General features: G+C 36.8%; 1 long non-coding RNA gene across 3 annotated transcripts in view; it reads left to right on the top strand.

Moving 5' to 3' along the window:
* Nucleotides 1–27,213, top strand: part of LOC114671420 (uncharacterized) — a 167,849-nt gene that overhangs the window by 68,777 nt on the left and 71,859 nt on the right. The window contains exons 3-6 of one of the 3 annotated variants that reach the window (XR_013412547.1): nucleotides 13,098–13,167; nucleotides 16,076–16,151; nucleotides 18,707–18,807; nucleotides 25,453–25,539. This is a non-coding gene — a long non-coding RNA (uncharacterized LOC114671420). Of the gene's footprint in view, nucleotides 1–13,097; nucleotides 13,168–16,075; nucleotides 16,152–18,706; nucleotides 18,808–25,452; nucleotides 26,124–27,213 lie in introns of those variants that run through there. The other 2 variants (XR_013412548.1, XR_003721427.2) reach the window with 2 other exon arrangements.

The following is a 27,213-nucleotide window of genomic DNA, read 5'->3' on the forward strand; positions in this document are numbered from 1 at the left end:
CTCCTGCCTCAGCCTCCTGAGTAGCTGGGACTACAGGCGCCCGCCGCCTCGCCCGGCTAGTTTTTTGTATTTTTTAGTAGAGACGGGGTTTCACTGGGTTAGCCAGGATGGTCTCGATCTCCTGACCTCGTGATCCGCCGGTCTCGGCCTCCCAAAGTGCTGGGATTACAGGCTTGAGCCACCGCGCCCGGCCATAAATGCAGAAATTTAAGAAAAGTAAAATACAGGGTTTACTGTATTCAATATATTTCAGGGGAAAAAAAGGCTTATAAAGCTAGTTATATATCTATTCTAAATATTAGCTAAAGACTAAATAGCTCTTTTTATAGTCATGGCAGATAAATAATGCCGAAAAATTAATCTATTAGGCTGTTATATAATACCCATTTTAATGTAAAATATAGAAATTATAAGATTTAAGAGGAATACATCACATGCTTTGCTTCAATAAACTCATATACAAGAGAATATATAGCGGCGTGCCTCCCTTTATGGTGCTGCACAGATATTGCATTTTCATACAAATTGAAGATTTGTGACAATTCTATAGTAAGCAAGTCTATCTGTGTCACTTTTGCCAATAGCATGTGTTCTCCTCACTTCATGTCTGTGTCTCATTTTGGTAATTTTCACAATATTCCAAAATTTTAAATAATTGTTAGGTTTGTTTAGTAATCTATAATCATTGATCTTTAATGTTACTACTATAATTGTTTTTGGGGTACAATGAACCAGGCCTATATAAGATGGCAAATTTAATGGATAAATTTGTATTGTGTTCTGACTTCTCCACTAGACCAACAGTTCCCCTGTCTTTCTGCCTCTCCTAGGGCCTCCCTATTCCCTAAGACAAAACGATATTGAAATTAGTCCAATTAATGATCCTACAATGGCCTATAAATGTTCACGTGAAATGAATAATTGCATATAATTACGTCTCTCACTTTAAATCAAAAGCTGGAAATGATTAAGCTTAGTGAAAAAGGCATGAATGCTGAAAGCTGAGATAGGCCAAAAGCTAAGCCTCTTGTGCCAAACAGTTAACCAAGTGGTTACTGAACAACAACAACAAAAAGTTATTAAAGGAAATTAAAAGTGCTACTCCAGTGAACACATGAATAAGAAAGGAAAACAGCCTACTGTTGATATGGAAAAAGTTCCTGTGGTTTGGATAGAAGATCAAACCAGCAACAACATTCCTGGAAACCTAAATTAACCCAGAGTAAGGCTGCAACTCTCTTTCATTCTATGTCAACTGAGAGAGGTGAGGAAGCTGCAGAAGAAAAGTTTGAAATTAGCAGAGATTGGCTCATGAGGTTTAAGGATAGAGACTGTCTTCACAACATAAAAGTGTAGGCTGAAACAGCAAGTACTGGTGTAGAAGCTGCAGTAATTTATCCATATCTAGCCTATATCATTGATGAAGGTGCCTACAATACACAACACAAGAAAGCCATCTACTGGAAGAAGATGCCTTCTAGGACTTACATAGCTAGAAAGGAGAAGTCAATGCCTAGCTTCAAAGGACAAGATGACTCTCTTCTTGAAAACTAAGGCAGCTGGTGACTAAGTTGAATGTTTATTTGCCTAATTTACAAAAATCCTGGGGCCCTTATGAATTATGCTAATTCAACCTCTATGTGGACTCTATAAATGGAACAATAAAACATGGATGACAGTACATCTGTTTACAACATGGTTTCCTAAATATTTTAAGCCCACTATTGAGACCTACTGCTCAGTGAAAAAAGATTCGTTTCAAAATATTACTACTTATTAACAATGCATCTGGTCATCCAAGAGCTCTGATGGCAATGTCCAAGAAGATCAATGTTATTTTCATACCTGCCAACAAAATGTCCATTCTGCAGCCAATGGATCAAGAAGTAATTTTGACTTTTGAGTATTTTGATTTAAGGGGCCAGGTGTGCTACCTCATGCCTGTAATCCCAGCATTTTGGGAGGCTGAGGCGGGAAGACTGACTGAGAGCCAGGAATTTGAGACCAGCCTACACAACATAGTGAGACCTCATCTCTATTAAAAATAAAATTTAAAAAAAAATAGCTGGACATACTTGCATGTGCCTTTAATCTCAACTACTCAGGAGACTGAGGTGGGAAGATCATTTGAGCTCAGAAGTTCAAGGCTGCTGCAATGAGCTGTGATCACACCACTGCTTTCCATCCTGGGTGACAGAGCAAGATCCTGTGTAGCAAAAAAAAAAAAAGTAAATAAATAGCTGCTTTAGAAAGTGATTCCTCTGATGGGTCTGGACAAAGTAAACTGAAAACCTTCTGGAAAGAATTCACCATTCTAGATGCCATTAAGAATATTCATGATTCTGGGAGGAGGTAAAAATATGCACATTAACAAGAGTTTAAAAGAAGTTGATTAGAATCATCATGGATGACTGAGCTGTTCAAGACTTCAGTGGAGGAAGTAACTGTAGATGTGGTAGAAATAGGAAGACACCTAGAATTAGAAGTGGAGCTTGAAGATGTGACAGAATTGCTGCATGAGTGGATGAGCAGTTACTTCTTATGAATGAACAAAGAAAGTGGTTTCTTCACATGGAATCTATTCCTGGTGAAAATGTTGTGAATGTTGTTGAAAAGAAAACCAAGAATTTAGAATATGACATAAATTTAGTTCACAACACAGCAGCAGGGTTTGAGAGGATTGATTCTAATTTTGGAAGAAGTTCTATCACAGGTAAAATGTCATCAAATAGCAACACATGCTACAGAGAAATCTTTCATAAAAGGAAGAATCAGTTGATGAGTAAACTTCACTGTTTGTTATCTTATTTTAAGAAATTGCCACAGCTACCCCAATTTTCAGCAATCACCACCCTAATTAGTCAGCAGCCATCAACATCAAGGTAAGATACCTCAGCAGTGAAAAGATTATGACTCTGGCTTGAGCCCAGGAGTTGGAGGCCAAATTGGGCAACATGACAAAACTTCGTCTCTACAAAATAAATAAACACATACATACATACATGCATACATACATACACACAATACAAAAAATTAGATGGGTGTGGTGGCATGTGCCTGTAATCTCAGCTACTGGAGAGGCTGAGGTGGGAGGATCCTTTGAGCCTAGGAGGTCAAGGCTGCAATGAGCTGAGATTGCACCACTGCAGTCTGGCCTGGACTGGACCCTATCTCAACAAAATAAAATATAAATAAATAAATAAATAAATAAATAAATAATAGATTATGACTCTCTGAAGGCCCTGACAATCATTAGCACTTTTTTTCTTCATCTTTTAAGTTCAGGGGTACATATGCAGGACGAGCAGTTTTGTTGCACAGGTAAATGTGTGCCATAGTGGTTTAATGCACAGATCATCCCATTACCTAGGTATTAAGCCTGGCATCCATTAACTATTCTTCCTGATGCTCTCCCTCCCCAGACTCAACCAACAGGTCTTAGTGTGTGGTGTTCCCCTCTATGGGTTCATGTGTTATCATCATTCAGCTCCCAATTATAAGTGAGAACATGCAGTATTTGGTTTTCTGTTCTGCATTAGTTTGTTGAGGAAAATGACTTCCAACTTTATCCTCTGCAAAGGACATGATCTTCTTCCTTTTTGTGGCTGCAGAGTATTCCATGGTTGTATATGTACCACATTTTCTTTATCCAGTCTATCATTGATGGGTATTTGGGGTGATTCCATGTCTTTGCTATTGTGAATAGTGCTGCAATGAATATAGACATGCATGTGTCTTTATAATAGAATAATTTATATTCCTTTGGGTATATACCCAGTAATAGGATTGCTGGGTGCCATTGCTGGGTCAATACCATTATTGGGTATATACCCAAAGGAATATAAATTATTCTATTATATTTTATAGAATAAAATATAGGTTTTTGAGGAATTGCCACACTCTCTCCCACAGTGGTTGAACTAATGTACACTTCCACCAACAGTGTAAAAGTATTCCTTTTTCTCCATAACCTCAGCAGTGGTTGTTTTTTGACTTTTAATAGTAGGCATTCTGACTGGTGTGAGATGGTATCTCATTGTGGTTTTGGTTTGCATTTCTCTAATAATCAGTGATATTGAGCTTTTTTTCATGTTTGTTTGCCTCATGTATGTCTTCTTTTGAGAAGTGTCTGTTCATGCCCATTGCCCACTTTTTAATGGGGCTTGTTTTTTTCTTGCAAACTTGTTTAAGTTCATTGTAGACTCTGAATATTAGACCTTTGTCTGATGAATAGATTGTAAAAATTTTCTCCCATTCTCTAAGTTGTCTGTTTACTCTGATGATAGTTTCTTTTGCTGTGCAGAAGCTCCTTAGTTTAATTAGATCCCATTTGTACAGTTTTGCTTTTGTGGCAATTGTTTTTGGTAGTTTCATCATGAAATCTTTGCCTGTACTTACATCCTGGATGGTATTGCCTTGATTTTCTTACAGGGTTTTTATAGTGTTGGATTTTACATTTAAGTCTTTAAATCATCTTTGGTTAGTTTTTGTATATGGTGTAAGGAAGGGGTCTAGTTTTAATTTTCTGCATATGGCTAACCATTTCTCCCAGCACCATTTATTAAACAGGGAATCCTTTCCCCACTGCGTTTTTTTTTTTTTTTTTTTTTTTTTTTTTTTTTTTTTTTTAGGTTTTTCAAAGATCAGATGATTGTAGGTGTGAAGTCTTATTTCTGAGTTCTCCATTTTGTTCTATTGGTTGACGTGTCTGTTTTTGTACCAGATCATTAGCAATTTTTTAGCAATGAAATATCTTTCAATAAATGTATGTGTGTCATTTTTAAGACAAAATGCTTTTGCACACTTAACAGACTGTAGTGTAAACATGACTTTTGTATGCATTGAGAAACAAAAAAAATTATATGACTTGATTTAATGCAATATCCATTGTCTTGCAGCAGTCTGAAACTGAATCTGCAGTATCTCCGAGATATGTTCGTACAAAAAAAGAACCATTTCATAAAATTATTAAAGTAGTTCAAATGTGATCAACACAAACATTTTAAAAAATGAAACTACATACCTAATTTAGACCTTAATCTTGAAAGGGCAAGTAATGGCTATTGTACCTTATAGAATATTATGCTCAAATATGGCAGAATTAGCATAATAGATACTGTCAATATTTTGCATGTAAAATACCATGCACATAGTCATCAAAGAATAAATTACTTTCTTTGAGCATATAATTATTTTTTATTTTTAATATTATAATTTTCTTTTTTCTTTTTCTAAGAAATAATGAGTATTTCTCCTATTATTAACATATTTATCTTATTATTATTCCCCCTATTATTAACACATTACATTAGTATGGTGTATTTATGACAACTAACTAACTATTATTGATATAATATTATTAACCTAATTTAGAACTTTATTCATATTTTCTCTTCTGCTCGGGATCACATCTGGGATACCACATTACATTAGTTTTATGTCTTCTTATGTGCCTGTTGGTTTTGATAGTTTCTCAGACTTTATTTTTATTTTGAGACAGAGTATCCCTCTGTTTCCTAGGCTGGAGTGCAGTGGAACAATCACAGCTTACAGCATCCTTTGCCTCCAGGGACAAGTGATCCTCCCACCTCAGCCACCCAAGTAGCTGAGATTACAGGTGTGTGGCACCATGCCAGTTATCTTTTTGTGGAGATGAGGTTTCCCCACGTTGCCAAGGCTGACCTTGAATTCCTGGGCTCAAGCAATCTGCCCACCTTGGCTTCCCAAAGGGCTTGGAGTATAGATGCGAGCCATCACGCTCAGCAGACTTTCCTTATTTTTAATGACTTAGGCAGTTTGAGAAATATTGGTTAAATATTTTGTAGGAAGTCCCTCAATTGGAACTTTTGTGTTGTTTTTCTCAAGTTTACACATGGGGTAATGTGTTTTAGGGAGGATGATCACATAGGTAACATGCCAGTCTTTGTAGTACATTTTAGTAAGGATATATACACAAATATGACTTATCACTGTTGATGATGTTAATTGACCACCTGGTTTGAGCTAGTGTTTATCAATCCACTGTAAATTTATTCTTTTTTTTCTCCCTTTCCATATTCTACTTTGTGGAATAAATCACTGTATATAACACGTACTTAATGAGTGTGAAGTTGTGTGGCTCTTCCTTAAGAAAATAACTATTTTAAAACATATTTGTAATTCTTCTGTATGAGAGATTTGTCTCTTTTTCGTTTATGTGTTTGCTTAATCATTTTATATCAAAATTGACTCATGGATAGTTATTTTTACTTTGGTTTATAATCCAATAATATTTCACCTTGTTGCCCAAATTTGCCACTGGGTGTTCTTCAGTTGGCTCATGTATCCCTTTGTCATTCTCCTCATCATTGTGACTTTTTTTCTTTAAATGCTTTTTTTACTTTTTGATAGAACAAGAAGTTGTGTTCATCTTGTATATTTCATGTCCCACCTCTATATTCAACCATTTCTCCACGCATCCTAAGTTTTTTTAAATTTTTTTTTTAATTAGAGAATGATATTAGACCCAAAGATCTGGGTGCTAGTTGTGCTCATTGTTAATGGGGTGCCATTACTTCTATGCCCTCTCAACTGAAAGAGCAAGTCAGGATATGTTTGTATGCTTACATATCTGGAAATCTATATCCAGCATATGTGTTTGTTGAGCAAATGAAGAGTGCCTACTGATGTATCCAATTCTATTCCATTTCCACATGGACCACTTCAGTCAGTTCACTCTCTTGCTTGTCTATAACCTTCTACTCCAACAGTGAGAAACTTAGCTCCTACTATCTGCCACACATTTCCTTAAATGTCCAATTCCAGTATACCTGTATTGTGTTTCAGAATTGTTAACCTGCATGTCAATCGAGAATAACTGTATGAATTAGAGTATAGCACTTAGGTACGGTTCTTTTTACCTGTAAGAAAAAAGAAAAAAAAAAAAAATCTACTCCAGTCTCCATTTATTTCCAAAATCTTACATCAGTACTTTTTTCTCTTTTCGCTTTCAATAAGGTTGGTTCATACATTTGTAATACATTTACTAGTAGATTTGTTTATAACATTCTGCATCTCACCCTGGGATTTCTAGATCCTTAAATTATTTTGTAAAATTTGCATGCATTAAATATTTTTGTGCTGTTTTTCACAATATTCTTTGTGCCATAAAATTCACCCAAATGTGTAGAAATTAATGTCTTTTATTTACAGAGTTATCTAATCATCATGACTTTTATCTCTCACGATGGCAGCAGTAGGAAGAATGTTGATGTTCCCTGGGTCATGAGGATACATTATGCTTCAACTTGATATATATAGCTAACGTCTACTTAATAAAAAAGGACTGTTAGACAATCAATACTCAACTTTAGGCTTTGGTTCATCATCGAACACCCAATTCTGATGAACAGTGCAAATCACATGGTCATTTATCCCATGGTCAGCCATTCCATCTTGTGCACATTTTAATAACAACATAAGAAATATTTTTCAAAGGAAAGGTAGTTATTTGTAAAGAATAAGTTTGCTTCAAAACTTTGGGGACTTTGGTATGATTTTCTTATTGTGGATTGCTATAGGCTCCGATCAGCCAGAAGCATTTTGAGCATCACTGAATTTGCTGCATTATAAGGGTCTTGTGTAGAGCAACTTGCTCTGCATCTTGAACAACTGGAGAACAGCACAGTAGTGTAAAATGCCTTCTAAATTAAAAGCAAAACAAAAAATGCCATGTGGTTTGAGGTAAACCTCCTAAAGAACGTTATTATTAACATGGTGCAGAAATCTATTACTTAGAGGAGCACTAGATTCATGGCTAAGCTTTGGAGAGGACAGTAAGCTGTGAATAGTGAAAAGGAGTGATAAATGCACAGTAGTGTTAGCCAAGGTAGCAGTGAAGTAAGACTAAATCCAGCTTTTGAGGAGGTGAAAAGGTACAGGACGCAGTCTTCAGAAAGAGCCTATTATACATATGTCTTTAGGTAGAGAGAAAAAAAATCCTTAATATTTAAATTAGGCTAAGGCGAACTATTTACATTTTGTCAGGTAGTTTCAGAGACAAATATTTTGAGAGTGAAAGTGAAAAGCTAAAAAAAAATAGGATCCTTGCCCTTGTTTCCCAAGAGTACATGGAATATATAAAAGGTGTTCACAAGCATGAGAAATACTTTTAAAAGATAGTCCTCTCGTATCAAATAATTGTCTTTCAAAAATATCCCCTTCGTTTTGGAATTTTAATTGCATATGCTTGGATACCTAATGGTGGATGGCTCTCTATTTGCAATTTTTTAGGTTAAAATCTCAAATTTTTGCTTCTTCTAACTGTTTAAAACAATGAGCTCACAAACTTCACCAATGTTTGTTAAGAACAGGAAGAAATCTCTAAAGTTTACTATAGATCCTACTATGGAGAAGCAAACATGGACACCTGGAGATATGTGGACAAGGTAGTAAGAAATTAGGTAATAGGGTCACAATAGCCAATAATATGCCCTATCTGATTTCAGGTAAGGAGACCAGAGTAATTTAGACAGTGTTATTTTTGTCTGGTAGTTGAAAACTTTTTGCCAGAGCAAAGATGAATGTAGCCATTTCTTTTTCCACCTTGTAAATATATCAAGCTTTTTAAAATTCACTTTCTAGTCAAATTGTTACATTAATCCGTGATATGCTAACATCTCTGTGCATTTTAAAAGCGACTTTCTGCTTTGTCTCTAATGAGGAGAATTCCAGGAATGTCCCTAAGGAAAGATATGTTTAGCAGGTGGGACCTCTTGGTATTTCTCAGGTCATACCACCTACTCATATGGCCAGTCTTAGGAGCCACTGAAATCTAACCGAGGTATGTTTCCCTAAGTGTAACTCTGGAGCTAAGGGAGAAAAAAAAAACAAAACAAAAAAACTTCTCTCTTAAAATGACTTTTCCCTGATTATTTGTCAGGGACTGCATGCTGTCCTTCACACTATTAGGTTGGTGCAAAAGTAATTGTAGTTTTTGCTGTTACTTTTAATGGTAAAAATCACAACCACTTTTGCACCAACCTAATAATACATGTCAACATATTTGGACCAAAGTGGAGATGAAGATGAGGGCCAAGAAGCAGCTTAAAACACATGTTATAGTTATAATCCTATGTTTTTTACTAGCCATGTACTTCATGGAATTTTCTACAGTTTGTGTTATCAACAATAGTAGTAACAATACCTTACATTTATGCATGCCTTTATAATCTTCAAAGCGTATTTACATGCATTATCTCATCTGAACTTCACAATATGTGAAGGTCTGGAAAATATGTATATGTATGTGTTTATATATGTGCATATGCATGTATGTACATATACATATATATACTCACACATAAATGATGTTTATGTATCACTTCACATTTAACTTTATAAATATGACAAACATGTATCAAGTGAAAACTTTATAAGGTGACAAAGAGTATCATATTTAATCTTCACAAAATCCCTATCAGAGATACAGAAAATGTATTATTAAATATCCCTTTTTTACAGATAAGGAATAAAATTTTGAAGAGGTCAACTGTCTGGCTCAAGACACTGCAGGCAATAAGCAAAAGAGACTGAATTTAACTCGACTTCAGATTTCTCATGTAGTTTGGATCCCACTAGACTAGCTATTTAACTGAAGAGAGTTCAATAACCCCAGTGCTCAAGTTGCACTCCACACTAATTAAACAGGAATGTTTGGGGGTAGGACTCAGGCAGCAATTTTTTTTTTTTTTTTAAAAAAGATCCTCAGATGATTCCAATATTTGGGAGTATGTAAACTAATAAACTGGTCTGTTTTTTGTAATTTAACCTGACAAATATCTGTTCACTTTTCAAAGTATGTTTCTAAGGTGCCATTAATATAACTACTCATTTGCTTTTTACCTTGACTTTTATTCACAGAAGCTGTGTATGGTATCTCTAAACATATAAAGTTAAACATGATTAGTAGGTTTTTATCAATAAAATCACATATGCTAGAAATGTGAAAAATAAGTCAGCATTTATAGGTACTATAAGAGGAAAGATTAAATGCTCACCTTTCTAGTTTTGCCAACCTATTAAGAAAAAAACAGACAAAACACAAATATGAATTCCTGAAAAATATTTTTAAGCAAAAATTCCTGTTTATTCCTTTTGGGAGCTACTTTCAAAGTTAGCCTACTTATCTCATTCTCTTATTATCATCGCTACTCCTTTTCTGTTTTTTTTTTTTTTTTTTTTTTTTTTAAAGGGAATTTTGCTAATAAGATCAAAGGAAAACAAGCAACTTTTGCTATCAGTGGATATGAAAGAGGGTCATAGATACCCAAGAAGCCACTCTGTGCTTTTTATAAACCAGGAGTCCAGGAATCCAGACCTAATTTGGCAGGATTTTCTGTGCGCAGTAGACCAAGAGAATCCAATTCAGAATACTCCAGGAAGTCTGCCCTCATTGGAACCAGAAACTAGTATGATAATGCTTTTGAGGTAGTCCGGGTGGAAAACTCAGTCAAATGGTTGCCCATCAGGTACAGGTTTGTTATCAGCATCTACCTTCAAAGCTTCTGTCTCTAGTCAAAGAAGTAAGTGTACTTTAAAAGCAATAATAAAAATAAAAAACCTCTTTTTTAATGGTTCTGGGCAGGTCGACTCTTTGAAAGAGCCAGAAATTTGTGGCAATGAGGATAGGATTCAGTGAGTGCAACTAGAGCAGTTCAGTATCTCACAAAGTCAACCAGGGTGTAATCCCTGAGAGCAAGAATGCAATTGAGAACTTACTCATTTCTAGTTGATTCTTCAGATTAATTGGTCATGGAGCTTCTAAAAAGTTTGAAAATACCCGTGTGAACCCCCAGATGGTTTGTGAAAAATGTCTCCCTGGCATATTAACTACTTTCAATAAGGTGAGCATTTTTCTTTTTATCTTTCCTTTACTTTCTTTGCTTTTTTTTTCTTTTTAGAAAATTTGAGCATGTCAGTTTCATTCTTTTAAGTACAAGTGGTAACATTTAAGTATTAAAAAAAACACACCTGTGTCAGGGACGGACATTGCCCAGCAAATTCGATATGTGAAAACTGACTGTACTAGCAGACTTACATAATACTGTCCTTGGGGTCCATGTTAAGATGACCTATAAAGATATCTGCTTTTTATTGTGGTACAACTAAATTCATTTGAATGTGATCCAAGATAAATTGGTTTTATATTATATTCTGCTCAGGATGACTAGGGATTATAGAACTGGCACTGGATTCAGAGTCAGAAAATATTTTATTTTCTTGACTCTGATTTTAAATGTTCAATTTAAATTCTCTATGTTTCAATTTTCTCATTTATTTTTAAATGGACATGAATATACTTTTTTCCTGCTATACTGCCATAGGTTAATCAAGGGTCAAATATGAATGTTCTTTGCCAAAGAATAAAGTTTGAGGTATTATCTTTCACATAAATATTTTGAAAAGTGCACTTTCACCTCTATTTAAAAAGGTAGAAAGTGTCAGCTATTTCCTATGCCATGCTTGTGAAACAGTGATGTGCATACCACTCTGTCACCTAGACTGGAGACACAGTTTCTTAGGAGAAACTGTGTGGCATGCTGTAATGCCACAATATGAGCACAGGACATTTTCACACAGTGTCAACATCACATTAATATCTGGGCAAAAGTTTGATACTTTGATAAATAATAATGATATCTTGTATTAATCATGAGCATACAAATTTCTCCTGAGTTTTAACAACGGCACAAAAAAATTCAGTATTTTGCCAAGTGTCAAGTAGCTTCAATAATACCTTGAGAACAATGAGGCATATTTATTTATGTTCTTCTCTGCTACTCAGGATAGTTAGGCAGAACATTTTGAGATGCCCTAGTCCTGTATCAAAGTATCAAACTCTTCTGATTCATATATGAGGCCTTCCGTAATACTGGATCTAATTGTCTATTGATTCTTTTTTCCACTACGCCCTATGTCTCAATCGATATACCTGACTGGTATATCTTCTTTAACCCATTGCAGAATGACTTTGAGGAGATATTGTGTATTTTATAAACAGTTCAGGCTGGGCATAGTGGTTCACACCTGTAATCCCACCACTTTGGGAGGCTGAAGCAGGTGGACCACCTGAAGTCAGGAGTTCGAGACTAGCCTGACCAATATGGTGAAACCTTGTCTCTACTAAAAGTACAAAAATTATCTGGGTGTAGTGGCATGCGCCTGTAAGTCTCAGCTGCTTGGGAAGCCGAGACAGGAGAATTGCTTGAACCAGGGAGGCGGAGGTTGTAGTGAGTCAAGATCATGCCCCTGCACTCCAGCCTGGGCGACAGAGTGAGACTCTATCTCAAAAAATAAAAAAAATAAATAGATAAACAATTCATTCCATAATATACTAGCATCCTTCCCTGTATTAAACTTGATTTATCACTCGGTACCAAGAAGAGGAAAATAAGCATATTTAGTGTGTATATGGGAGGGGAGGCAAGCATAAAAACTAAAAGGTTGAAATGACTTTAGTTGCTCAGCTCCTCTATTTTTCCACCCTTGGATCCATGGTACATTTTTTAAGGTCTGATCATCCTTTTCTTCATTGTGAAAGTTTTCCATATCAGATGATTATAACATGAATCTTCTTATACCATGGCTTATTTGTGAGCATTCTCAACTTCCCTATAAATTAAATTTTTTTTAAAAGTTGCAAGGGTGCAGATGAGTGTCAGGAAAGCTTGTTAACAAGACTGATGTTCATCCATGTTGACAATTGCTAAATAGTATTTCATCATATTGATATGTATCAATTTACTTATTTACCTATTGATGGACATTTGGATTAATCCAATTACTGGGCAATTATTAATAAAACTGCAATGAATATTCATGAGAAAGTCTTTGTGAGACTGTATGGTTTCATCACTCTTGGGTACATAACTAAGACCAGAACTGATGGTCAAATTGCAAGTTTGTGTATAACTTTAAAAGAAAGTTCTCAACAATTTTCCAAAGTAGGTTTTACCATTTTGCATTCTTATCATCAATGTATGAGAGTTCCAGCTGCTCCACATGTGTACCAATACTTAGTGATATCAGCCTTTTTTTTTTTTTTTTTTTTGAGACAGAATCTCGCTCTATTGCCCAGGCTGGAGTACAATGGCATGATCTTGGCTCACTGTAACGTCCACCTCCCAGGTACAAGTGATTCTCCTGCCTCAGCCTCCTGAGTAGCTATAATTACAGGCGCCTGCCACCATGCACGGCTAATTTTTGTATTTTTAGTAGAGACAGGGTTTTACCATGTTGATCAGGCTGGTCTCGAACTCCTGACCTCGTGATCCGCCCACCTCAGCACCTGAAAGTGCTGGGATTACAGGCATGAGCCACAGCACCCAGCCGATATCAGCCTTTTAAATTCTAGTTTTTTGATGATTTTGCAGTGGTATCTTCCTGCATTTTTAGTTTGTATTTCTTTGTTGATAAAATTAAGCATCTTTTAATGTATTTATTAATCATTTATACATGCTCTTTTGTGCAGTCACTGTCACACAGTTTGTGTACTTTTAATGGACCTGTTTACGTTCTTACTAACAAGTTATAAGGTATATATGTATATGTTGAAAGTATTATCTCCAGATCTGTGACTTGCAAAATTATCTCAGATCTGTATTTATAGAATCTATAGTGATGTCATCTCTTTCATTTTTGATAGTTGCTATTCGTTTCTTCTCTGTTTGGTCTTGGTCAATCTGGCTAGCAGTTTATTAATTTTATCAATCTTTAAAAATAATTATTTTTGGTTTAATCAATTTCCTCTGTTGATTTTCTATTTTCAATTTCATTTATTTTTGCTTGTATCTTAATTGTTCCAATTCTTTTAGCAAGCTTTAGGCATATTTCATTTGGACTTTGCCAGTTTGTTCAGTTGGAAGTTTAGATTTTTTATGTGCTTCCAATTTCACCCTCCCACCTTTGAACTTTGCTGTCATATATTCTATTTTCCACATGTGCTATAAACACTGATTCAAAGCCTCTAATTTTGCTTAGGAAGTGCAAATACCTTTTGGAGAAATTAAAAACAAAAATCAAATATATATATTTTTAACTTTCATTTGTGTAATTTTCATTTTCATTGCTCTTCATTAATTTATTTATATTTAAGTTTCTGTTTGGGGTACTTACTTATTTATTTTGCAAAGCCGTAGAAACCATGGGGCATTTTTTTTTTTCCTGACAGAAGTTTTTAAGAATATTTCTCATTAGACAGAGTCATTGGTCATAAGTTCTCTAAGTAGTATTTTTCTCTGGGAAAAAAAAAAAAGTTTTTTTCTTTATTTTTAAATGTATTTTTATTGATAATAGAATTCTGGGCTCACAAAGTTTTTTTAAAAGCACTTTAATGTTGCCAATTCATTATCTTCTGGTTGATTGTGTATTATCAAACAAGAAGACTGCTGTATTTCTTCTTTTTTTTTCATTTTTATTTTTTTGAGACAGGGTCTCACTCTGTCACCCAGACTGGAGTGCAGTGGCCCGATCTTGGCTCACTGCAACCTCCACCTCCAGGCTCAACCGATTCTCCGGCCTCAGCCTCCCAAGGAGCTGGGATTACAGGTGTGAGCCACTACCACCAGCTAATTTTTGTATTTTTAGTAGAAGCTGGGTTTTACCATGTTGCCCATGCTGGTCTTGAACTCAAATAATCCGCCTACCTCAGCCTCCAAAACTGCTGTGATTATGGGAGTGAGCTACTGCTCCTGGCCTGAACTTCGTAGAATTGTTCTTCTATACATAACATGTCTTTTTCTTCTGACTGCCTTGTTTTATTCTTTGGCTCTTGGCACTTTTAATATGTTGCACCTAGTATTTTTTTTATTAATTTCTGTTCTCCAAGTTTTTGGTTTTGTGATCTAATTTATTACATTAAAAAATTCAACTATTCCTTAAAATATTTTTTAAATATTTAAAAATATATTTTGCCCTTCTTCCCTTTCTAGTATCCCAATTACACATCTGTTAGACTGTTTGATATTGTCCCATTGCGCAGGATTCTCTGTCATTTTCTCTCTCTCTCTCTCTCTCTCTGTGTCTCTCTCTCTCTCCTCTTTGTGTCTTAGTTTTGGTTGTTATTTTTTACTTATCTTGAACTTTACTAATATTTTCTTCAGCTATATTGAGTATACATATATTTGGGCCCATTGAAGGCCTTCCTCATCTCTGTTACTATGTTTCTGTTTTTTTCTAGCATTACTATTTGATTCTTTCTTATACTTTTCATCTCTTCAAAATACCTCATCTGTTCATAAAAGATGTCCACCTTTTCCTCTAGAGCCTTTAACATCTTAGACACAGTTATTTAAAATTCACTGATAATTCCAACATCTGGGCCTTATCTAAGTCTAGTTTTGTTGATTGCTTATTGAGTTGTATCTTAACCTTGGTGTGTGTTTGGGGGTGGGTGGGTATATACGTGTGTGTGTATGTGTGTGTGTGTGTGTGCATGTGTATTTTATACACAGGCATCATGTGTAGGCATGTAGAGGTTGAGAGAAATATTATTGATGCCTGAAAATGGACAACCGTCTTTCCTGGACAGTGAGTTAAGGTCATGAGTATATCTAGCTGGCAGTGAAGCTGGTTTGTTTCTTTGTTTTTTTACACCTCCAGGTTTAGGTGGGTGCTCCACTGTTACTTTGTGCTTGAGGATCGAGAGCTGAATTACAGGAGGGTTTTTCTCCATGTTCCTAGACGACTTTCAGCCTTAGACTTCCCCTACATGTGGAATATCTTCACGTTCTTGACCGTCTCCCAGTGGTTTTTTCTTATTATTTTGTGCTTATGGACCTGAAAGCTGATCCAAAAGGGGCGAGGGTGGGGATAGACAGTTATACTTTTGTGTTTTCTGTTGTCCTGGTTTAGTCTTAGGTAGGCTTTGTGACCTTGGCTCTTGAGGTTGTGTCTTTCTCAAAGATCATGTCCTGCCCTAAGCAGTAAGGAATCTCATTTGCTGCTCTTCCCTCGGTGGTTTAGGCTTGTGTATTGTAAGGAAGAAGGATCGAGGTGAAACTCTCGCTCCACAGTGTTGACTATTCTTCTCCCACAGACTGGCACAAGGGAGAGCGACACTTGAATATGTGGTGAGATGTGTGAAGAGCATGACAATGGATGCAAACACCCTGGTAATTGCTAATCTATTTTACTTCTATAAGTTTTTCATTTTTAAGACATTTTATTTTGTCATTTCAAGAATGCAAAAGACATAAGTAGAATTGGAATGTGTAACCTTTTGAGATTGGCTTGTATTATTGCCTTTCAGATTCATTAAAATGTTTACATGTATAACTCACTGTTTCTTTGTATTACTGAGTAGTATTCCACTGTATCCGGGTACCACAGTAACTTCAACCAGTCACCTGTTGAAGAATTTTTTTCCAGTTTTTGGTTATTATTGATAAACCTGCTATGAACATTTATGTGAAGATAAGTTTTCATTGCTTTGCGATAAATGTGTAGGAATGCAATTATTGGGTCATCTGATAAGTGTGTGTGCGTTTATAAAAAACTGCCAAACTATTTTCCAGAGTGGCTGTACTCTTTTACACCCCCAGCAGCAATGTATAAAAGATACAGTTTCTTTGTATCCTTATTAGAATTTGATAATCTCACTATGTTTAATTATAACTGTTTTATTATATACATAGTGATGGTCAATTGTTTTTTTAATTTGTATTTCCCTAATGGCTAATGATTTTGAACATCTTCTTTTTTTTTTTTTTTTTTTTTTTTTTTTGAGATGGAGTCTGGCTCTGTCGCCCAGGCTGTGGAGTGCAGTGGTGCAATCTTGGCTCACCGCAAGCTCCGCCTCCTGGGTTCATGCCATTCTCCTGCCTCAGCCTCCCGAGTAGCTGGGACTACAGGCGCCCACCACCACGCCTGGTTAATTTTTTGTATTTTTAGTATAGACGGGGTTTCACCGTGTTGGCCAGGATGGTCTCGATCTCCTGACCTCGTGATCCGCCTGCCTCAGCCTCCCAAAGTGCTGGGATTACAGGTGTGAGCCACCGCGCCCGGCCGAACATCTTATTATGTACTTTTTCTATCTGTGTATTCTCTTTGTTGAAAATTCTATTAATGTCTTTTGCCATTTTCTAATTAGATAGTTAAAAGCTTTTTTTTTTTTAATACTTAGAGAGTACTTTATATATTTTAAGTATGGTTTACAAATATTTTTTCCAGATTTTAGCTTGTCTTTCATGTTCTCTACAGAGATTTTGTAGAGAAAAAAACTTTAATGAAGTCCAGTTTATCTATTTTATTATTTTAGTGATTGCATTTTGTCACGTCTAAGAACTCTGCCTAATCTTCTACCTCAAAGACTTTTTCCTTCATTGTCTTCTAAAAACTTTATAATATTATATCTTATGATAAAACCGTTGGTTCATTTTGAGTGAACTTTTATAAAGTGGAGGTTTTATTTCAAGGTGTATTTGTTTTGGTGATAGATATCTAATTGCTACATCACTTGTTGAAATGTATACATTTTAGCTGTAAGAATAATTATTTAATAATTAAAAGCATATCAATTGCTTACAAAATTTATAAAAGGTACAAAAGGTGCTAGTGACTATCTTATTTTATGTGCAAAAGCCTTTTGGCAGTTACTAACATGGTGGTATCATGTTGATAATTGTAACAATATTAGCATGATGAGACTATTATGAGCACAAAATTTAATTTCTTCAGGCAATACTGATAAAGAAGAACAGTGTAGAAGAAAAGTAGAATGGAAACAAAGCAAAGCAAATCTATTGCACAATTTTAAGGGTCATTAACATTTGATTGGGAATATTATAGCACATAATATATTATATTTTTAAAATATAAACATGCTGGTAAACAATGTTATTTTTAAAAGTTTGCCTTGTTTCTCTTGTGCTTTTCCATATTCTTACATTAGATACTGTTTTTTTCCAAAAACTAAATCTGAAATGACTAGGGCATGCTTCTTATACTCCTTCTGCATCTGAATCTTCTTTGTCTCAGGGTAAACTTTCTTACTACTCAAGGAAGCTATAAAATATGTATATCACTGCCACAATTTTTTATTATTTGGAGATAAAAATGGAACCTAGAGAACTGACATTTTATCCAGTTGAAATGAACCAATATTAAATAACCTGGAACCCTCCAGCAAAAACCATGAAGTTTTAGATTTTTCATCCAAAGAAATTATACATTACCTAACCAAAGGTACAATTATAAAAGTACCTAACCAAAATGACAGCATTATTGAGTGGGAGTAGAGTTTTACAGCTTAAGAGAAATTTATAAAGTTTTAAAATATGAAATAATATTTAATCATTTTATTAGCTATTTTTATTAATTATGCAATTTATTATTATATACTTAATATACAATATATAAAACAAAAAATTGATTTGTATCATTTTTATAAAATATATTTTATTTTAAAGATAACTAAAAATTGAGCCACTTGAAGAAATACACCATATACTTAGACATCCAAAAATTGGGTTATAGAAAGGGTATATAATATTTTAATTCAGATAGAATTAAGCCCTATCATATTAGCAAATAGTACAGTTGCAAAGAAATAATAGTTTTGATGCAGACAGCATGTCTAATAGATTGGGCAATAATTATTTATTCTGAATAAATGCTTTTCTGTATTCCTGACAAGCTGTATTCATTGTTCAAAATTACTAAATTGCAGTCGTTGGTGCGGAGCAAGATGGCCGAATAGGAGCAGCTCCAGTCTCCAACTCCCAGCGCGAGCGACACAGAAGACCGGTGATTTCTGCATTTTCAACTGAGGTACTGGGTTCATCTCACTGGGGAGTGCTGGACGATCAGAGCTGGTCAGCTGCTGCAGCCCGACCAGCGAGAGCTGAAGCAAGGCGAGGCATTGCCTCACCTGGGAAGCGCAAGGGGGAAGGGAGTCCCTTTTCCTAGCCAGGGGAACTAAGACACACAACACCTGGAAAATCGGGTAACTCCCACCCCAATACTGCGCTTTAGGAAACAGGCACACCAGGAGATCATATCCCACACCTGGCCGGGAGGGTCCCACACCCACGGAGCCTCCCTGGTTGCTAGCGCAGCAGTCTGTGATCTACCGGCAAGGCAGCAGCGAGGCTGGGGGAGGGGCGCCCGCCATTGCTGAGGCTTAAGTAGGTAAACAAAGCTGCTGGGAAGCTCGAACTGGGTGGAGCTCACAGCAGCTCAAGGAAACCTGCCTGTCTCTGTAGACTCCACCTCTGGGGACAGGGCACAGTAAACTAAGACACACAGACACCTCTGCACAGATGCAAACGACTCTGTCTGACAGCTTTGAAGAGAGCAGTGGATCTCCCAACACGGAGGTTGAGATCTGAGAAGGGACAGACTCCCTGCTCAAGCGGGTCCCTGACCCCTGAGTAGCCTAACTGGGAGACATCCCCCACTAGGGGCAGTCTGACACCCCACACCTCACAGGGAGGAGTACACCCCTGAGAGGAAGCTTCCAAAGCAAGAATCAGACAGGTACACTCGCTGTTCAGAAATATTCTATCTTCTGCAGCCTCTGCTGCTGATACCCAGGCAAACAGGGTCTGGAGTGGACCTCAAGCAATCTCCAACAGACCTACAGCTGAGGGTCCTGACTGTTAGAAGGAAAACTATCAAACAGGAAGGACACCTACACCAAAACCCCATCAGTACATCACCATCATCAAAGACCAGAGGCAGATAAAACCACAAAGATGGGGAAAAAGCAGGGCAGAAAAGCTGGAAATTCAAAAAATAAGAGCGCATCTCCCCCGGCAAAGGAGCGCAGCTCATCGCCAGCAACGGATCAAAGCTGGACGGAGAATGACTTTGACGAGATGAGAGAAGAAGGCTTCAGTCCATCAAATTTCTCAGAGCTAAAGGAGGAATTACGTACCCAGCGCAAAGAAACTAAAAATCTTGAAAAAAAAGTGGAAGAATTGATGGCTAGAGTAATTAATGCAGAGAAGGTCCTAAACGAAATGAAAGAGATGAAAACCATGACACGAGAAATACGTGACAAATGCACAAGCTTCAGTAACCGACTCGATCAACTGGAAGAAAGAGTATCAGCGATTGAGGATCAAATGAATGAAATGAAGCGAGAAGAGAAACCAAAAGAAAAAAGAAGAAAAAGAAACGAACAAAGCCTGCAAGAAGTATGGGATTATGTAAAAAGACCAAATCTACGTCTGATTGGGGTGCCTGAAAGTGAGGGGGAAAATGGAACCAAGTTGGAAAACACTCTTCAGGATATCATCCAGGAGAACTTCCCCAACCTAGTAGGGCAGGCCAACATTCAAATCCAGGAAATACAGAGAACGCCACAAAGATACTCCTCGAGAAGAGCAACTCCAAGACACATAATTGCCAGATTCACCAAAGTTGAAATGAAGGAAAAAATCTTAAGGGCAGCCAGAGAGAAAGGTCGGGTTACCCACAAAGGGAAGCCCATCAGACTAACAGCAGATCTCTCAGCAGAAACTCTACAAGCCAGAAGAGAGTGGGGGCCAATATTCACCATTCTTAAAGAAAAGAATTTTAAACCCAGAATTTCATATCCAGCCAAACTAAGTTTCATAAGTGAAGGAGAAATAAAATCCTTTACAGATAAGCAAATGCTTAGAGATTTTGTCACCACTAGGCCTGCCTTACAAGAGACCCTGAAGGAAGCACTAAACATGGAAAGGAACACCCGGTACCAGCCATTGCAAAAACATGCCAAAATGTAAAGACCATTGAGGCTAGGAAGAAGCTGCATCAACTAATGAGCAAAATAACCAGTTAATATCATAATGGCAGGATCAAGTTCACACATAACAATCTTAACCTTAAATGTAAATGGACTAAATGCTCCAATTAAAAGACACAGACTGGCAAACTGGATAAAGAGTCAAGACCCATCAGTCTGCTGTATTCAGGAGACCCATCTCACATGCAGAGACATACATAGGCTCAAAATAAAGGGATGGAGGAAGATTTACCAAGCAAATGGAGAACAAAAAAAAGCAGGGGTTGCAATACTAGTCTCTGATAAAACAGACTTTAAACCATCAAAGATCAAAAGAGACAAAGAAGGCCATTACATAATGGTAAAGGGATCAATTCAACAGGAAGAGCTAACTATCCTAAATATATATGCACCCAATACAGGAGCACCCAGATTCATAAAGCAAGTCCTTAGAGACTTACAAAGAGACTTAGACTCCCATACAATAATAATGGGAGACTTCAACACTCCACTGTCAACATTAGACAGATCAACGAGACAGAAAGTTAACAATGATATCCAGGAATTGAACTCATCTCTGCAGCAAGCAGACCTAATAGACATCTATAGAACTCTCCACCCCAAATCAACAGAATATACATTCTTCTCAGCAGCACATCATACTTACTCCAAAATTGACCACGTAATTGGAAGTAAAGCACTCCTCAGCAAATGTACAAGAACAGAAATTATAACAAACTGTCTCTCAGACCACAGTGCAATCAAACTAGAACTCAGGACTAAGAAACTCACTCAAAACCGCTCAACTACATGGAAACTGAACAACCTGCTCCTGAATGACTACTGGGTACATAACGAAATGAAGGCAGAAATAAAGATGTTCTTTGAAACCAATGAGAACAAAGATACAACATACCAGAATCTCTGGGACACATTTAAAGCAGTGTGTAGAGGGAAATTTATAGCACTAAATGCCCACAAGAGAAAGCAGGAAAGATGTAAAATTGACACTCTAACATCGCAATTAAAAGAACTAGAGAAGCAAGAGCAAACACATTCGAAAGCTAGCAGAAGGCAAGAAATAACTAAGATCAGAGCAGAACTGAAGGAGATAGAGACACAAAAAACCCTCCAAAAAATCAATGAATCCAGGAGTTGGTTTTTTGAAAAGATCAACAAAATTGACAGACCACTAGCCAGACTAATAAAGAAGAAAAGAGAGAAGAATCAAATTGACGCAATTAAAAATGATCAAGGGGATATCACCACCGACCCCACAGAAATACAAACTACCATCAGAGAATACTATAAAAACCTCTACGCAAATAAACTGGAAAATCTAGAAGAAATGGATAATTTCCTGGACACTTACACTCTTCCAAGACTAAACCAGGAAGAAGTTGAATCCCTGAATAGACCAATAGCAGGCTCTGAAATTGAGGCAACAATTAATAGCCTACCAACCAAAAAAAGTCCAGGACCAGATGGATTCACAGCTGAATTCTACCAGAGGTACAAGGAGGAGTTGGTACCATTCCTTCTGAAACTATTCCAATCAATAGAAAAAGAGGGAATCCTCCCTAACTCATTTTATGAGGCCAACATCATCCTGATACCAAAGCCTGGCAGAGACACAACAAAAAAAGAGAATTTTAGACCAATATCCCTGATGAACATCGATGAAAAAATCCTCAATAAAATACTGGCAAACCGGATTCAGCAACACATCAAAAAGCTTATCCACCATGATCAAGTGGGCTTCATCCCTGGGATGCAAGGCTGGTTCAACATTCGCAAATCAATAAACATAATCCAGCATATAAACAGAACCAAAGACAAGAACCACGTGATTATCTCAATTGATGCAGAAAAGGCTTTTGACAAAATTCAACAGCCCTTCATGCTAAAAACGCTCAATAAATTTGGTATTGATGGAACGTACCTCAAAATCATAAGAGCTATTTATGACAAACCCACAGCCAATATCATACTGAATGGGCAAAAACTGGAAAAATTCCCTTTGAAAACTGGCACAAGACAGGGATGCCCTCTCTCACCACTCCTATTCAACATAGTGTTGGAAGTTCTGGCTAGGGCAATCAGGCAAGAGAAAGAAATCAAGGGTATTCAGTTAGGAAAAGAAGAAGTCAAATTGTCCCTGTTTGCAGATGACATGATTGTATATTTAGAAAACCCCATTGTCTCAGCCCAAAATCTCCTTAAGTTGATAAGCAACTTCAGCAAAGTCTCAGGATACAAAATTAATGTGCAAAAATCACAAGCATTCTTATACACCAGTAACAGACAAACAGAGAGCCAAATCAGGAATGAACTTCCATTCACAATTGCTTCAAAGAGAATCAAATACCTAGGAATCCAACTTACAAGGGATGTAAAGGACCTCTTCAAGGAGAACTACAAACCACTGCTCAGTGAAATCAAAGAGGACACAAACAAATGGAAGAACATACCATGCTCATGGATAGGAAGAATCAATATCGTGAAAATGGCCATACTGCCCAAGGTTATTTATAGATTCAATGCCATCCCCATCAAGCTACCAATGAGTTTCTTCACAGAATTGGAAAAAACTGCTTTAAAGTTCATATGGAACCAAAAAAGAGCCCGCATCTCCAAGACAATCCTAAGTCAAAAGAACAAAGCTGGAGGCATCACGCTACCTGACTTCAAACTATACTACAAGGCTACAGTAACCAAAACAGCATGGTACTGGTACCAAAACAGAGATATAGACCAATGGAACAGAACAGAGTCCTCAGAAATAATACCACACATCTACAGCCATTTGATCTTTGACAAACCTGAGAGAAACAAGAAATGGGGAAAGGATTCCCTATTTAATAAATGGTGCTGGGAAAATTGGCTAGCCATAAGTAGAAAGCTGAAACTGGATCCTTTCCTTACTCCTTATACGAAAATTAATTCAAGATGGATTAGAGACTTAAATGTTAGACCTAATACCATAAAAATCCTAGAGGAAAACCTAGGTAGTACCATTCAGGACATAGGCATGGGCAAAGATTTCATGTCTAAAACACCAAAAGCAACGGCAGCAAAAGCCAAAATTGACAAATGGGATCTCATTAAACTAAAGAGCTTCTGCACAGCAAAAGACACTATCATCAGAGTGAACAGGCAACCTACAGAATGGGAGAAAATTTTTGCAATCTACTCATCTGACAAAGGGCTAATATCCAGAACCTACAAAGAACTCAAACAAATTTACAAGAAAAAAACAAACAACCCCATCAAAAAGTGGGCAAAGGACATGAACAGACATTTCTCAAAAGAAGACATTCATACAGCCAACAGACACATGAAAAAATGCTCATCATCACTGGCCATCAGAGAAATGCAAATCAAAACCACAATGAGATACCATCTCACACCAGTTAGAATGGCAATCATTAAAAAGTCAGGAAACAACAGGTGCTGGAGAGGATGTGGAGAAATAGGAACACTTTTACACTGTTGGTGGGATTGTAAACTAGTTCAACCATTATGGAAAACAGTATGGCGATTCCTCAAGGATCCAGAACTAGATGTACCATATGACCCAGCCATCCCATTACTGGGTATATACCCAAAGGATTATAAATTATGCTGCTATAAAGACACATGCACACGTATGTTTATTGCAGCACTATTCACAATAGCAAAGACTTGGAATCAACCCAAATGTCCATCGGTGACAGATTGGATTAAGAAAATGTGGCACATATACACCATGGAATACTATGCAGCCATAAAAAAGGATGAGTTTGAGTCCTTTGTAGGGACTTGGATGCAGCTGGAATCCATCATTCTTAGCAAACTATCACAAGAACAGAAAACCAAACACCGCATGTTCTCACTCATAGGTGGGAACTGAACAATGAGATCACTCGGACTCAGGAAGGGGAACATCACACACCGGGGCCTATCATGGGGAGGGGGGAGGGGGGAGGGATTGCATTGGGAGTTATACCTGATGTAAATGACGAGTTGATGGGTGCAGCACAGCAACATGGCACAAGTATACATATGTAACAAACCTGCACGTTATGCACATGTACCCTACAACTTAAAGTATAATAATAATAAAAAAAAAAAAAAAAAAAATTACTAAATTGCAGTTTATTGTTAATTTGAAAAGCCTACATTTAGAAAGCCCTTAAATTGTAATCGTTTGTGTGCCGTATTTGTTGAAATGCTGTAAAATATTTAAAGCTATGTATGTCTATTTCAGGATTGATATATATGTTATTTACAACATGTACTTTAAGCTGCTTCTCAGTATCCCATTAATTGGAATAGGCAAGTGTTACGTATAAATGAATGCCTTAGTAGCTTCATTACTTTTAAATCTTTTTACCTGAAAAACTTCTAGCTCAAATATCACAAAATGACTTAGCATATTATTTCTTTATGTCTTTATACTGACAGCATAGAGAAAAAATAAAATTACTTATCACAACCACAATACTTGTAAGCAAATAGGTAAAAGAACAAAAAGTGTGAAAAGATATGGTTCAGAGAAGTACAGGGTTAGGAAAAGGTGAAAATCAAGGGGTCATTGCCATGGCAACTTGTCTGTAGTCTGCCTCAACAGCTACAATTCTCATATGACCCTCATATTTCTTCTCTTCATATACAAGGAGAAATCTCATTCTTCTCTCTTCCACATTCTTAATTATATTTAGGTCTTACTCTTCCAGAAGAAAAAGGGAAAACCGAACCTGAATGCCCCCTGAAAGTGAAGAAATGTCCACACTTCTATGTGCAGATTGGTAAGAACTTTCCGTTTCCATTTTCCTCCTTCACTGGAACGAAGTGAGTGCTGGTAAAATTGCTTCCTTTTACCCCCGGCTGGTGATCGACGCAGATGAGAACAATTGGTATTACTAGTGATGATTGATTATTTCTCTCTGGAGTATCTGAGGGAAACCCAATAACACTTCCTTTTAGGTCAAAAGGAGATACTGGGGCTTAGAGCCCCTCTTGGTTTAATATATGTGCTCTGGGGTATTTTCCGGTGACCGTCTTCAACAAGCAAGAAAAGAGAAAAAACAACTTGGTTGAGAGTTATGTTCCTGCTATGTATTATCTACCTATGCATGTAATATTGAAGATTTCATTCAATGGGTTATAGCAACTCATAGCAAACTGGCAGCAGAAATAGTCTTTGGTTTTTAAATAAAAGTTCTCTAACTGAAACTTTTTGATACTGGAATTATCTTCCTTTCCCTTTCTATTATTCTCTTATTGAGTTATAAGGAAACAGAAAATAGAGAGATTCAGCCCAGCAGTATGCTTTTTTTTGTTTTGTTTTTTGAGGCAGGGTCACACTCCGTCACCCAGGCTGGAGTGTGGTGGCCCCATCTTGGCGCACTGTAATCTCCGCCTCCTAGGTTCAAGTGATTCTCCTGTCTCAGCATCCCAAGTAGCTGGGATTACAGGCGTGTGCCATGAGGCCCACCTAATTTTTGTATTTTTAGTAGAGAAGGGGTTTCACCATGTTGGCCAGGCTGGTCTCAAATCCCTGGCCTCAAGTGATCTGCCCACCTTGGCCTCCCAAAGTTCTGGGATTATAGGCATGAGCCACTGTGCCCAGCCAACAATATACTTTTAATGGAGTAAAGTGAGACCCAAGTTGTCTCATTCTAAGTCACACTAGAATAAAATTTATATAGAATTTATAAAGAATAAGATATTGGCAAGGACTCTGAGATAGATGGCACTGTTATTTGGAATTGCTTACTCTCATACTTAGAGAGAGTGAATACATCACTGCCCATTGCCATGTGATGTGCAATGCTCCTTCCTGAGAGAGTCTTACTTTTGCTTCATTCATGCCTTATTTACAGAATGCCTTGGCCATATGAGTAGCTCTGAATATGAGTAGCTCTGACCAGTGAAATAGGAGTAAACGTGAGGTATAGCATTGCTCACTGGAAGCCTGTAGAGCATTCATTGCATGGTTGCAGCATTGCTTTTCTTCTTTCGTAAGATCAAAATAGGGCTGTTCTTTAAGCCTTGGTCCAGCAGTGAAGACAATAAGAGGCAAAGCCGCAACTGAACAGTGAAGGATGAGTAACATGTGCAAGAAATAAACCGTTGTTGCTGTAAGGTTGTTGCCACTAAGATTGTTGGGGTTGTTTATTACTGCAAAATAACCTAGAAAAACTATTAGCAAACTTAACGTAAACTCAAAAAAGAACTAAAGCACTCATATGAATAATTGTGCCTCTTAACACTCACATTCTAAGATAAGCTTCCTCCCTGCTTTTTTCTCCTTTTCTTTCATTTTTTTCTTCATTCATGTTTGTGTGTGTGTACACACATACATAAAAATTTGGTCATCCATAGTAAAATCAAATGTGCTTTTAATAACTTTAGAACTGATCATTTCAAAATACTGAGCATTCTTAAGCTGAAATTGAAACTTGGAAAAAACCACCACA

This window comes from Macaca mulatta, chromosome 1, assembly GCF_049350105.2.
Source record: "Macaca mulatta isolate MMU2019108-1 chromosome 1, T2T-MMU8v2.0, whole genome shotgun sequence".
NCBI classification, from domain to species: Eukaryota; Metazoa; Chordata; class Mammalia; order Primates; family Cercopithecidae; genus Macaca; species Macaca mulatta.